This window comes from Littorina saxatilis, linkage group LG7, assembly GCF_037325665.1.
Source record: "Littorina saxatilis isolate snail1 linkage group LG7, US_GU_Lsax_2.0, whole genome shotgun sequence".
In the NCBI taxonomy this organism is placed as follows: domain Eukaryota; kingdom Metazoa; phylum Mollusca; class Gastropoda; order Littorinimorpha; family Littorinidae; genus Littorina; species Littorina saxatilis.
In genome coordinates this window covers 27,781,419-27,796,961 of record NC_090251.1, presented here as the reverse complement: position 1 = coordinate 27,796,961, position 15,543 = coordinate 27,781,419, and the positions used below count along the sequence as shown (strand labels likewise).

General features: G+C 41.9%; 1 protein-coding gene across 1 annotated transcript in view; it reads right to left on the bottom strand.

The window, feature by feature from the left end:
- Nucleotides 1–15,543, bottom strand: part of LOC138971076 (uncharacterized) — a 53,012-nt gene that overhangs the window by 36,635 nt on the left and 834 nt on the right. Inside the window, exon 2 of the mRNA XM_070343680.1 lies at nucleotides 13,979–14,131. The gene's annotated coding sequence lies outside the window, so the exon portion shown is untranslated. The remainder of the gene's footprint in view (nucleotides 1–13,978; nucleotides 14,132–15,543) is intronic.

Sequence of the window (15,543 nt, the reverse complement as noted above, 5' to 3'; positions counted from 1 at the left end):
TTAGGGAAAACACTTTCAACTTAGAATATGGCAGTAAAAACGGCCGATGAGTAAATCAATCTTGTTATGAAGTATCAGACAGTTAAAGAAAACACAAGGAAAACACTGCCAGTGTTCCCTACTGTGAGCTTTTGTGTGCATGTGTCTTTGCGCGCGTGTCGTGTGTGCGGAGGGCAAAAGGTGAACTAGAGAAAGAGAGAGAGAGAGAGAGAGAGAGAGAGAGAGAGAGAGAGAGAGAGAGAGAGAGAGAGAGAGAGAGAGAGAGAGAGAGAGAGAGAGAGAGAGAGAGAGAGAGAGAGAGAGAGAGAGAGAGAGAGAGAGAGAGAGAGAGAGGAATGCAAGTGTTAGCGGTATCTTTGCTGATAATGACACCATTCAAGGTGTTCACACATCGACTTTTTTTCAAAATTCAACTACACCCTGTAAATAAGGAGATTTAACATTTGCCTTACGCATGGCCCACATACACGACACTCAGTATAAGTCGTGACTAGACTATCAAGTGTGTTTGGATTTGTCGATTTACTTCCGTGTCCCTTTGGTACGCGAGATTGACCCACACCTTATATAAACACAGACACGGCGGCATAGTTCACACTTAAATGTCTGGATATATATGGAAGTCTATTTCTCATATCATATTTTGCTTTTTTTGCTTTCTTGTGTTATTTTTTTCTTCTTCTTCTTCTTCGTTCATGGGCTAAAACTCCCACGTTCACTCATGTTTTTGCATGAGTGTGTTTTTAGGCGTATGATCGTTTTAACCCCGCCATTCAGGCAGCCATACGCCGATTTCAAGGGAGGCATGCTGGGGATTTTCGTGTTTCTATAAACCATCGAACTTTGACATAGATTACAGGATCTTTTCCGTGCGCACTTGGTCTTGTGCTTGTGTGTACACACAAAGATAAGGCACTAGCAGGTCTGCACATAAGTTGACCTGGGAGATCGGAAACATCTCCACCATTAACCAACCAGGCGGCCGCGGCCGGGATTCGAACTCGCGACCTTCCGATTAAGAGGCTGACGTCTTACCACCCCGCAACTACGACCGTCTCTTGTGTGTTTCATTTCCTTTCATTTAATTTACTCTATTATCCCATTGCTGGGAAATTCGGGTTGCTTCCTCCCAGTTGAAAGCTAGCAGCAACAGAGTCACGCTACCCAGATGTATGCGTTTTCAGGTGTGATCAGTCATCTGCACTTATGGCAGAATGACCGAGGTCTTTTACGTGCCTCTGTGATTACACGGGGGTGGGTCATGGATACTGTCTCTGAGTCTGCACATACAGTTGACCCGTATCCGTCCCCGCCGCGCCGGGATTCGAACCTGTGACCTGAGGATTACAAGTCCAGTGCTCTACCAACTGGCCTACGCGGCCCCCGTGTTTGCTTGTTTGCCTGTTTGTTTGTAAGTTGTGGATATTATAAGATGTTCGATGGGTTGTTGACAGACCAGCTTTTTTGTCGTCCGAGGGGGAGCATATCGTCTTTTGTTTCATATTTATTGACCAAGGCCGAAGGCCGCGGTCAATAAATATAAAACAAAAGTCGATATGCCCCCCGAGGACCGACAAAAAAAGCTGGTCTGACAACAAACCACCAAACATCGTTTTTGTCATCATTTTGGTAGTGAGAAAATAAGATAACAATCAACACAGGGAGCCATGCTTTGAAACACGGGTTCCGTGCTGATAACCACACGAGTTCCGTGCGGATAACCACTGGCAATCAAAGCTGGCGTGTGAAAGCAACTTTCTGTATTTTAGAGTTCATAAAATGTTGGGATGAATATGTCAGGTTTGAGGATGCACAGTTCTGTTTGTTCATCTCGGTATTCCACTCCCTCGGCTTTCAGTTGTGAGTATTAAGCTTAGTAATCGAATGTGGAAGCTACGTTGAGTCAAAGGTCACAGAAGATTTGCGTCGTGCAGCGAAGGAAAGAATCGCGATCTTGTTTCCGACTCAGTACCTCTTTGTTTTTCATTAGACCTGTCAATCTGCTTGCTCGGCTTTGTGAGATGTTTGCATATTAGTGGGGCCCCCAGTTGAAACGATTGTTCAAATTTGTATACCAACATATCATTTGGTGTGCTGTTAGAAGACATCCCAAGAATGTAAATTCCAGGGGGGGGCAAGCAATTTTTGTCCTCTGGTAAATTTGGTTGCTAGGCAACGGAGTGCCTAGTCGCGAACAATGTCAAACACACAGTTTGGGCGTTTTAATTAACACATATAAACTATAATAAACATAATAAATCCATATTATTGGGTTGTTGTTGTCTTTTCAATGCCTTTAAGTGAAAAAAGAAATAAATGGTTGAAAAATTAGCCAAAAATCATATTTTGGAACCTTTAGGTTAGGCTATATTTGTAGGTGCTCCCAAATAGAGACAAAAGAAGGTAAATAATAAGCTTGAATTGACCAGGGAACACACCAAAGCTTTGGTGATATATAGGTGAGCCCAGGGACCTAAATAATGTGTATATCTAACACGTTACTTAACAGTGTGTGTTCAGACTGAAGCAGTGAAGACATGGCAAGCGGCGTGAGTAAACACATGGAGTGGGGCCTGTGCATCTTTTGCCAGAAGGACACAACAGAAAAGCTGATAAATCACACCAAAGAAAGCTACAGCACAGCAGAGAGACATTTAAAAGGTTTTAAAGCAGTTGAAGCGTTTCAGTCATCACTGAAAATAGACAAATTCAATGATGGGTCAGGGATTGCGTCTTCGTTAGCCAAACATGGAGCTAGGTGGCACAAGAACTGCCGTGCTAACGCAAAGAATGTTGGACAGAGCTGAAAAGAGACGGCATGATGAAGCTGAAAAAGATGAAGGCGAGACAGGAAAGAGATCACGCAGAGAGAGTGGGCAAGTTTCTCCACAAGAGTCCTGTATGTTTAACTGTGGCAAAACTGGAAATCTTTCTAGAGGTTCTACATACCAGCTTGAGTCACATATTCGGGAAGCTGCTTTGAAGATTGACCCTCAAGTTGACAACAAGTCACGTCTCACGATGTTGGGACTGGCTCACATGGCCAGACGAGAGTTTTGCACTTCACGGGTAAGCCATGATAAGATAATTCGGCCAGATTGAGCCGGTTGAAACTAGCTGAAAGGCTGCTGCAAAGGTCAAAGCCACTGTCAGACCCAATTCACCTTAACAAAGTAGCCCTTTTCAAAAATCAGAACAAGTCTACTCAGATGACCAAGAATCTGAAGCTGAAGACAGCCAAGACCAACTGTGGTTTGTTTGCAAGATTGTATGTTGGATGTCAGGCTAGAGGAGGAGACCTTGATGAATTCTTTCAGCACGAAAACCAGTCATTCCCTCCATCAATCTCAGATTCTGGAGAATTGCGCCACGGCAACAAAAGCGATCTCCTGCACTGGTTTGAGAAAACTCATGACCCAGTACTCACTGAACCACAAGTATCAGCTGTTCTCATTGATGGTGCTGCGCTGGTGCACATTCTGAAGCCACGCCAAGCACAAACATTCCAAGAGTACAGTGATTCTGTCTTTTTAGCATATGTCCTGATGTGCCTGTCTAACGCTGATCGCGTTGACATTGTTTGGGACTGTTACCGTGACAACAGTCTGAAGTCATCAGTGAGGAAGAAACGAGGCTCTGGCATGAGGAGAAGAGTGAAAGGAGACGTTGCTCTGCCAGTCGCAACTGGCCAGAATTCCTACGAAACAGTCAAAACAAAGAAGAGCTGTTTCATCCTGTCTGAAAATCTGAAGCTCGTCAAGGAAGACGGGAAAGTGGTCAGTGCAACACAAGGTGTGGACTTAGTTAGTTCTAGTGACATTAGTGAGGACCAAAGAGCCAGGCTGTCCCCTTGTTCACACGTAGAGGCTGACACCAGACTGGTTGTACACTGTTCTGACCTGGCCAGAATGAATCACACTGACGTCATGATCAGGAATTTAGACATTGATGTAGTGGTGCTTGCAACAGCTCACTACCATTCCCTCCAGCTGGAAAACCTGTGGGTTGCATTTGTGCTGGATCCCACTATCGTCTTCTGCCTATTCACGACTACGCCCAGAGAAATCAGCAGCACCTCTGATGTTTCATTCTCTGACTGGCGGCGACACTGTGTCATCTTTCTTTGGTGTCAGTAAGAAGAGATGCTGGGAAGTGTGGATGTCTGATCCAGAATTCACAGCTGTTCCTTTGGGTGCTTGCATCACCGGACAAGTTCAGCCAGATTGAGCGCTTTGTCTCGTTGATGTTCGACAAGATACGTGGTAAATGTGATACTATTTATTTGCATGTGTGATACAGGGACAATGTGATATCTGTAGGCCTAGGCTATTACTAGTGATTACTGTGTGTGATACATGAAATGTGATATGAATGCTGGTTTTATATGTTATACTCTTACTTTCTGCCTATGTCTTAATCCCAAGCGCAAGACAAATTCTTCTATGTGAAAATTGAAGCCAATAAAATTTGAGTTGAGTTGAGTTGAGTTGAGACCAGTGTTTCCGACAAGGTGAACGATGCCAGAAAACACCTGTTCACGAAGAAAGGGCGCATGCTGGAAAACACCCCACCCACTCAAGCTGCTCTTCTTGAACACACGAAAAGAGCGATCCTGCATGCACTCATCTGGAAGGAAGCTCTCATTCCGCAGCCAGAGATTCCAGATCCTGCAAGCTGGGGCTGGGAAGAAGTTGATGGAACTTATTCGCCTGTTTGGACATCACTTCCAGATGCATCTAAGATCTGCTCTGAACTAGTAAAATGCAGCTGCAAGAAAGGTTGTAGAGGTCCGTGTAGCTGTGCCACAGCGGGTGTCCCCTGCACTGCTCTTTGCTTCTGTGAAGGCAAATGCCAGTGTGACTGGAAGACTGAATTCATGAACCGGTTATGAGAGTAAATCGCTATGGATATAGAAGAAACTATGTTTACAGGTTTCTTTTTCAAACTCTGGCATTATGCATGAAATGCATTTCTTTGTTAACAAATAGTAGAAATACAGCTTCGTGTACAGTATTTGTAAATAGGAGGGCCTCTACAACCTTGTTGAGAATTTATCTGTAGACAGTATGTTTTACATCAGTATGTAGTGTCGTAGTGTCATCTGTCTTTGTACCGGCACGGTTGGCCTAGTGGTAAGGCGTCCGCCCCGTGATCGGGAGGTCGTGGGTTCAAACCACGGCCGGGTCATACCTAAGACTTTAAAATTGGCAATCTAGTGGCTGCTCCGCCTGGCGTCTGGCATTATGGGGTTAGTGCTAGGACTGGGTGGTCCGGTGTCAGAATAATGTGACTGGGTGAGACATGAAGCCTGTGCTGCGACTTCTGTCTTGTGTGTGGCGCACGTTATATGTCAAAGCAGCACCGCCCTGATAAGGCCCTTCGTGGTCGGCTGGGCGTTAAGCAAACAAACAAACAAAAAATCTGTCTTTGCTTTAAAATAAAGCAGAATCATGAACCCATTCCAAAAAGATAGCAACTAGCAAGAATATATTTGTCATTTGCATCATTTTAATAGTCAATGTGCAAGCTTGCGATTGTTACTAGACGGTACCGTTCTTGAAAAGAAAACCGATTCATTTGTATATAATTATAAAACGTCAATAGCCAGTGCAGGGGCGGATCACATCATGGAGGTTTCCAAATTTCCTAAAGGGACAATTCGACGACGCGAAGCGTTTAGTTGTGTGCGCGAAAATGGAGCAATCTGGTGCAATCTGAGCCAAGAAACTTCCCCTAATGCACCTTCAAAAAGTAAATTTAAGAAGACAAATTAGATTACCAATAAAAGGAAAATTGACCGATCTGGTGCAACCTGAGCCAGCAAATTACCTAAATACCTTCCGAAACCGTCATTTAGAAGACAAAGGCCAGCTCCTAGGGGGGCCCGGGGGCATGCCCCCCCGGAAAATGTTGATAAAAATCAAGGAAAATGGAAGAATCTGGTGCAATTTGAGCCTTCAGTTTCTTTTTATTTTTAAATGTATTCTTTTAATACTGTTTTAATTTTTTTTAGGCTGCAGGGGGGGGGGGGGGGGTCCGGAAACCCCGGAACCCCCCCCCCCTGGATCCGCCCCTGCAGTGTGTTTATTGTCCTGATGTTAGAAACATGGTACAGGCAAACATAAATGTTAATTCAAAGGTAAACTAAACTCTTAGTTACAAAGAACTGGTGTTTTGAATGTTCACCTTCTGCAAAAGTGCGTTTTGAGGGTATGCTTACTAAACAGGTCATATTTTCGTTCATAGACCATTTAGAAGTTGCCCCTCCCTGGCATTTGGATCCTGAGAGATGTCTTTTTAACTGTATAAAGTATCATGTTGGTATACCAATCCGAACAATTCAGCCCCTATTCTGCAGCTAGTCCTAGCACTATATCTTGTTGCTATTTTCTTTGCTTTTATCATTATTTCTTATTTGTGCTTCGTTTATCGATACAACGTCTTGTGCACGGGTCAAAATGTGTGTGTCAGCTCAGGGGTCAATTGGTTTGACTTGAACTTGACGTTCGTGTTTCTCACACAAAGATACACGCACTCCATGACTTTGTAAGAAGACATGACATATCGGTAGGTTTCATTTGTTTGTGACGAATTTATTGAAGTAGTTTTGTTTTTTTGTTTACTTTTGCCAGTTTGCCAGTTGGTTTTTGGAACTTTGCAAAGCAGTGTCTTGTCGTCTGTTTAGGTCTGGGGAAACGCCAATGAAAAGAGCCGAAGAATCCTCGAGCGTTTCTATTGGGTTTGCTTTTGATTATCCATGTAATAGGGCTTCCTGCAACTATGGTAACCGGGGATTTATTCCCCGGGGAACATGAGATTTATTTACCAGGTGCTTGTGAATGAAAACTCGTGAAAATGATGACAATTTTGTTTGCTTGTTTGTTTCTCTTTGGAATTTTGGTTACTATTTTTTGCTCTGTGTTATCAATTTATTTGTTAAATTTCTGAATTTAAGCTGTACGTTTTAACATTAATGAATCTCTTTGTGAACAACTTGAACTTTGAATACGAGTGTATGTCGATACCAAAATCCTGTTTTCTTGTTGGTAGCATAAACTGAATGAGTCACGAACACACCACACGTAGGCGCACAAACACAAACCGTCACAACACACACACACACACACACACACACACATGTGAGTTTTTATTTGCCTATCTCCGCACACACGCATGCAAAGAAAGGAAGGCTGAGCGTGGAACAGTTGGTATGTTGGGGATACACATGAGATGTTTATTCAGTGTTTGCTCAACGCCTTACAACACAGTTGATGGAAGCTTGAATGGTGGGTTGAGATAACACAGGTAATTCGCATGGTCATCTATGTATATGCCCATTCGTGGGCTCATGGGAAAATCCCCAACACTGAAGAAAAAAAGAAGAAGAATCTTTCGGGGACCGACACTGATACGCCCAAAACTAAGCTAGTTGTTTCCAAATTAACAGACATGTCAGAGGCCAAAAAGGGTATACTATAAACTAAGATCTTCTTCGTTCCTGGGCTGAAACTTCAACGTACTCCACACTGTTTTTGCAGGAGTGGGTTTTTACGTGTATGACCGTTTTCATACCGCCATTTAGGCAGACATACGCCGATCATTGCGGGGGATGCATGCTTGGTTTTGTCGTGTTTCTGTAATCCGCCGAACTCTGACATGGATTACAAAAACCGTTCCGTGCGCACCTGGTCTAGTGCTTGTGTGTAAACACGAAGGGTCTGCTAATAAATTGACCTGGGGGATCAGAAAAATCACACACCCCTGGGGCCGGTAATATGAACAGCGTATTTTGGACGGTCGAGCAACCACAGTCGACTGACTGTCAAGTCAGTTGACTGCAGTCTGCTGACCGGCCGTGTTTTGACGGGTAATATGTGCAGCGCGGTAGCACTGACAGTCGGCTGACTAGACAGTCAGCCGCTCAGTGGTATTTTTAGAACATTACAACTTCCGATGTAAACATCGGTCCTGTTTTGGCGGTACCGGTATCTAAATTTCGGCGCCGACCCTAAACTTTTTTTTTCCAAACTCAAATTTTTTATTTTTTTTTTGGGTGGTAAAGGACAGGGTGAGAAAATTTGATCATTAAAAATCTGAAAAATGTAAAAAAAATATTGTTTTTAGAAAACGATCCAAATTTACGTTCATCTTATTCTCCATCATTTGCTGATTCCAAAAACATATAAATATGTTATATTTGAATTAAAAACAAGCTCTGAAAATTAAATATAAAAAAATTATTATCAAAATTAAATTATCGGAATCAATTTAAAAACACTTTCATCTTATTCCTTGTCGGTTCCTGATTCTAAAAACATATAGATATGATATGTTTGGATTAAAAACACGCTCAGAAAGTTAAAACAAGTAGAGACACTGCGGTCGATCGACCGAAAAAGGTGCCTGTAAGCCCAACCGCAGTCGGGCGACTGTTTTCAGTTGGACCGGCAGTTGTTCGCGCTCATATTACTGACTTTTGCGGTTCAACGTCGACCCACCGTCAGTTTCACGGTCAGCCGACCGATGACTAGCTACATATTACCGGACCCTGAACCCAACCACCAAGCGCGGCCGTTACTCGAACACTAAATTGTCCGTATGGTAGGCCGGCGTCTTATGCACTAGGCCATTGAGCCCTAAAAACTAAGATACTTTTTTTATGTGATCGTGGACGCCCGGAAGAAATCCCGGAACAAATACTATGGTAATCGCTTCTGTATTTAACAACCTGGGAACGCAGAAGAAGAAGAAGAAGAAGAAGAAGAAGAAGAAGAAGAAGAAGAAGAAGAAGAAGAAGACAAGTCGCGTAAGGCGAAAATACAATATTTAGTCAAGTAGCTGTCGAACTCACAGAATGAAACTGAACGCAATGCCATTTTTCAGCAAGACCGTATACTCGTAGCATCGTCAGTCCACCGCTCATGGCAAAGGCAGTGAAATTGACAAGAAGAGCGGGGTAGTAGTTGCGCTAAGAAGGATAGCACGCTTTTCTGTACCTCTCTTTGTTTTAAATTTCTGAGCGTGTTTTTAATCCAAACATATCATATCTATATGTTTTTGGAATCAGGAACCGACAAGGAATAAGATGAAATTGTTTTTAAATTGATTTCGACAATTTAATTTTGATAATAATTTTTGGCTCACGTAAGTGTAGCCTATGCGATCGTAACTTTGTCTGTCTGTGCGTGCGTGCGTGCGTGCGTATGTGCGTGTGTATGTCTGTGGTAGAAACTCTAACATTTGAAGACGTCACATTACATTGACGTCACATTATGACGTAAGAGGGTTAGACGTCACGCGAAAGAAGTACTGAAAGTCTCGGTCATTATTATTTTGAGCGCGCCGAGACTAGTTGGCAGTCGTGTCCCTGTAAGTAGGCTACATGCAGACAGACAGATCTAGTGTCTCGCTTTCTTGCACAGTTTCACCTATGCTCTTTCTGTGCAGGGCCGGACCAAATGAGTTGTAAGGGGGGGGTTCCTCCTTTTTTTGGGGGGGGGGGGGGGGGGCAAATCAGCGAAGTGGCAAACAGGCGCGCGAACAAGGGGGGTCCGGGGGCATGCTCCCCCGGAAAATTTTTGAAAAACGGTTAAAATCTGTGCAATCTGGTGCATTCTGGGCCTTGTTTTGAGGGTTAAGAGCAGCATTGTTTTGGTGCTAAAACTAGTAAAAAAAACAACATCACTCAAAGCAAGGTACATGCTTATAAAAGGGGTGGGGTTCCGGAACCCCTGGAACCCCCCCTGGGTCCGGCCCTGTGTGTGTGTGTGTGTATGTGTGTGTGTGTGTGTGTGTGTGTGTGTGTGTGACGGAGTGATTGAGTTTGTGTTACTGTTTGTCGATTTCTTACGTGAGCCTTGATGGCTTCGCCTCTTGTTATATATTTAATTTTCAGAGCTTGTTTTTAATCCGAATATAACATATTTATATGTTTTTGGAATCAGCAAATGATGGAGAATAAGATAAACGTAAATTTGGATCGTTTTATAAATTTTTATTTTTTTTTACAATTTTCAGATTTTTAATGACCAAAGTCATTAATTAATTTTTAAGCCACCAAGCTGAAATGCAATACCGAAGTCCGGGCTTCGTCGAAGATTACTTGACCAAAATTTCAACCAATTTGGTTGAAAAATGAGGGCGTGACAGTGCCGCCTCAACTTTCACGAAAAGCCGGATATGACGTCATCAAAGACATTTATCAAAAAAATGAAAAAAACTTTCGGGGATTTCATACCCAGGAACTCTCATGTCAAATTTCATAAAGATCGGTCCAGTAGTTTAGTCTGAATCGCTCTACACACACACACACACACACACACACACACACACACACACACACACACACACACACACACACACACACACGCACACACACACGCACGCACATACACCACGACCCTCGTTTCGATTCCCCCTCGATGTTAAAATATTTAGTCAAAACTTGACTAAATATAAACAAGTCGCGTAAGGCGAAAATACAATATTTAGTCAAGTAGCTGCCATTTTTCAGCAAGACCGTATACTCGTAGCATCGTCAGTCCACCGCTCATGGCAAAGGCAGTGAAATTGACAAGAAGAGCGGGGTAGTAGTTGCGCTAAGAAGGATAGCACGCTTTTCTGTACCTCTCTTTGTTTTAACTTTCTGAGCGTGATTTTAATCCAAACATATCATATCTATATGTTTTTGGAATCAGGAACCGACAAGGAATAAGATGAAAGTGTTTTTAAATTGATTTGGACAATTTAATTTTGATAATAATTTTTATATATTTAATTTTCAGAGCTTGTTTTTAATCCGAATATAACATATTTATATGTTTTTGGAATCAGCAAATGATGGAGAATAAGATAAACGTAAATTTGGATCGTTTTATAAATTTTTTTTTTTTTTTACAATTTTCAGATTTTTAATGACCAAAGTCATTAATTAATTTTTAAGCCACGAAGCTGAAATGCAATACCGAAGTCCGGGCTTCGTCGAAGATTACTTGACCAAAATTGCAACCAATTTGGTTGAAAAATGAGGGCGTGACAGTGCCGCCTCAACTTTCACGAAAAGCCGGATATGACGTCATCAAAGACATTTATCAAAAAAATGAAAAAAACGTTCGGGGATTTCATACCCAGGAACTCTCATGTCAAATTTCATAAAGATCGGTCCAGTAGTTTAGTCTGAATCGCTCTACACACACACACACACACACACACACACACGCACACACGCACATACACCACGACCCTCGTTTCGATTCCCCCTCGATGTTAAAATATTTAGTCAAAACTTGACTAAATATAAAAAGAAGAAGAAGAAGAAGAAGAGAGTATCTAACAACATTGCTAAGTAATGTACTATTGTTATTAAACATTAAACTCTTTTATGTTTTAATGTTCTGATATTCCGAGACTTGTGACAAAGAGACAGCTTGCGATGGAGATGAGATCCCGCTCTTCTTCAGTCTGGGTTGGTTGTAGTATTCACAACAGTTTCTGTTCACCTCTGCCAACCTCGTATCATTGTTACTTGTCGTGTCCGGGATTTCATAATCCTCGTTCTGGCCTCTGCTGGCAACTAGCGACTCGTAAGTTCGGTTCTCGTTTCTGTTCTGTGACAAGCCTTCGTAAGTGTTGTTCTGATTGGCCAGGGCGTCGTACGGGTTTTGCTCGATGTTTCGATTAGCTAAACTGTCGTACACGTTCAGTGGCATGAGGTAATCGATGGAGTCTGGAGGTATTGCAGGGTCTCTGGGATCTGTGGAATGAAGAATTCAAGTCAAGATAAGCAGAGTTCACGTAAATTGTGTCATTTTCTTGAATTATGAATGAATATCATGAAGCAAAATTCGTCTTCTTCTTGTCGACCGCCTGTCAACTTAGAGGTCAGTTGGTGGTCTTCCCCACGCCCTTGCAACTTCTCCTGAAGACTAGTGAGATTGAAGAACTATTGGTGTTCTCGGTGCACATTACTTTTGTTTTGTAATTGAGATAATAGGTTGATAGAATAGTGCCAGTCTCATCGACACACAAAGACATTTATGTGTAATAACGTTTTATTTCAATTAAGACAGGAACAATCTAAAGCAGTCCAGCTTTGTAGAATAACAGACCCCCCCCTTTATAATCTCATGATAGTCTTACTGAATGTTAAAAGGCAGATTATACATACACGACATATCCCGAGGATTGACACTGGAACTGACCACCACATGGTGTCTGGCTGGCTGATCATGGAAACCCTGATTCTCATATACCGCTTGACCTCGAGTACCACCACTGCCAGACCTTTCCCTATAGAAAAAGTAATAGATATGATTACATGTTACATAACTGCATGTTATAAGAGTAAAAACGCTTCAGCGACAAAAGGCGGTAAAGTGTTATAGTTCTGAGATGGTAGTACTAGTGATGGTGACCTTCTGTGACCGAGGACAAGGATGAATAATGCAAGAGACATGAATTGAAAACAGCCAATTACGTCTTCAGAGCACACTTGCAGTTGATAGTAATCATAATGTTCAATCATAAACAAGAAATATCAAAACTCGGATTGATATGTGTGCGGTCAATTGTATAAGGAAGATCCATTATATTATATCTGGGACCGAGTAACAAGGAGCATGCTGTAACCAGTCCTATGTTCTTTTGTCATATACGTAACAGTACCCGTGAAAAAGTTGGAAAACTCTTTAGTTGACATCAATAGGAGGTACCATCCAACAAAATAAAAGTTTCATGTTGCTTTGATAATTGTTGATATGCATTCTTCTTACTGTTGTGTTCTATAATTTACCTTTTCAACATATTTTTGAGTGTGGTGTTTTGGAATGGTGACTACTTGTTCACATTTAAAACTAGATTATACTTACGGCTTTTCATCTCTTTGCCTTCTGCGCCTTCTCCGCACTATCAACACAATGACGACAACGACCACGACGACACCGACGATAACAGAAACGATTATAGCCACCAGTGAGCCTGTAGACATGTCTGAGGAACTTCGGTCTGGAAAACAGAAAGAACAGGTCGTATATATACCACACAGATTTATGGAAAGAAAAGTAGATTTGGGATATCAAATTGATAATCGCTTCTCTAAGATTTAATTATTCAGTATTTTATGGTTAATGTTGTCAATGATCTTGAGTGACAGTTTTTGAAATGATTAATTTTATTTATGGTGTTGATTATAAGCAGGCATGGTGTTCAGACTCCTCCCCAAAAAAGAACTTTCTTTTCCGACCAACTACAAGAAAATGTGTTGTCATTTGAGAAGAGAATTCATTTTCGCGTTTCTTTTGAGTTCGAATATAACACAGAAAATCAGCATGACATGAATTTGTCAGTCGAATAAATATTATATCCCAAAAAATGTCTTTGGGAACAGCGCCAAAGAACTGAGTATTAAAACACAGTGTCACACCACAACCCGAGCAATGTACATAGAAGCACAGAAAGGACTCATAGGGCTACATCGGAGTACTTCAGCTTGGCAAGAAAAAAGCCAATACCCGAAGACACCACGGTTGTTACTGAAGGCTCAACCAGAGACTGTAGAGTATACTCTATAGTCTCTGGCTCAACTGAGACCGCGAGATAGAGTCCTTACCAGAGTGTTGGAAAGGCCATGGCGATGACTCGTCGCGATATAACCTTCGTGGTTGAAAACGACGTTAAACACCAAATAAAGAAAGAACATGGCGATGACAGTAAGACAACGGAACTCCCCCATGTGGTCGGTGGCTATATAAAAGCATGGACGCCCAGAAAGAGCTCACAGGACCACATAGCAATGCTGCAGTTTAGACAAGCAGATAGTCTATACCCAAAGTCATTCCATCCGTAACCGAAGACAGCAAAAGAGATACATAACTCGAACTAGCAGCTGGCTGTTGTGAAGAAAATGGCGATGAGGAAGCAGAGCTCAAACTAGCGAATGGTATTCGTGAGGACGATGGTGATAGAAAACTAGAGTTCCTACTTGTTGACGTTGGTTGTGAAGAGGTCGAAGCGGCCGTGGATGAGGACGACAGATGAGTGTAGGTGCTAGATGTCGTGTGCACTGTAGTTAGAGCGGTTGTCGTGAGCACATCACATGAAGATGGATCGGAGACTTCAGGGTGTTGAGGCGAAGCTGTCAACATTAATCCTGATTTATTTAGCGCCAGCTTTAAATGCAGTTATCTCTGATGTAACAGACGAAAGTTTTATGTGCAAGTTTGTGTGATCCATTCAGCAATCATCCAAACACAGATAGACTGCTAACGTTCCGACATTCAACATTAAAAAACAAGGATGGTAGATTATTGAAACGTTTAGTTTTTGACAACACAAAATGTTACATCTACTGTACTTCAACCCAGTGCACTGGTCTTACCAGTGGACAGACAGACAAGTGTATTATCTGTATCATAAGTGTTTGTCTGTCTGTTCACTCAAAAGACCACTGGGTCGAAGTTTTGCTTTTTCATAAATTAAACGTTCCTATAACCTACCATTTAGCAATACTTTAAACAATATCATCTCTGGTTCACAAAACCATTGCAGACAAAAACATAATGTAAGTACGCACTACGCAATGATTCAATCAACATATTAAACACATACATTGAGAAAACATTGCAAACCATTTCCAGAAACTGTATTGTCACACGATTTAAAAGTTAACAGAAATGCAGAAATTTAAACCAGCAAGCGGCAATGAATTCATCCACTGAACATTGGATGTCCCTTCTTTGCTCTATATGTGACGTCAGACGACTGAAACTTATATTAAGGCGGCTGGCCGAGAATAAAAAAACCTGCATGTACGAGGGCTGTTCCATTTTTATTTAGAATCCAGGCTCCTGGCAATATGGCGTTAAATACAAAATCATGCCGTCAAATATAATAGACTATCGTGAGGCTTGACACAAAAAATAAAGTTCCAGAGTTATGTCGTTTTTCTTTGGTCGACTCGGGAAGATACTCACCGCGCAATGTATGAGATTGCGTCATGAAGCTCAAATTCGCGATTTCGGAGCCAAAACTTACAATAACTACAAAATAAGGGTTAAAAGAGGCCGATTTGCATGACAGTGTGATGAAATGTTTTAGGATGAACGCTTTGTGTAGAGCCGTGGTTTAAAACTGGTACAGCAATTTCAAACCGGGTAGACAGAGCCTCAAAAATGATACCCACCCTGGTCTACTCATTTCATCCGTTATCCTCGTACACATTGGCGCTGTTGAACAGATAATAACAGAATATCACTTAATTGTAATCAGGGAGATGCAACTTGGCATTACAAGCTCTGCATTTGAAAAGATCTTACACAAATATTTAATGGCCCAAAAGCGTTTTGCCGGTAAGGTACCACATGAACCTTGTGACGGGAAAAAGAGCAATGCCTTGTCCAAACCAACATGGAATATCGTCAGTGGTGACGAAACCTGGGTTAATTACTTCCACTCTGAAACCAAACAACTGTTGTCTGTTCGGGTGTTTAACCAGGTGATCCAAGTTCAAATAACAAGAAGCCCTAAACAATGTTTGCATCTTTCGTC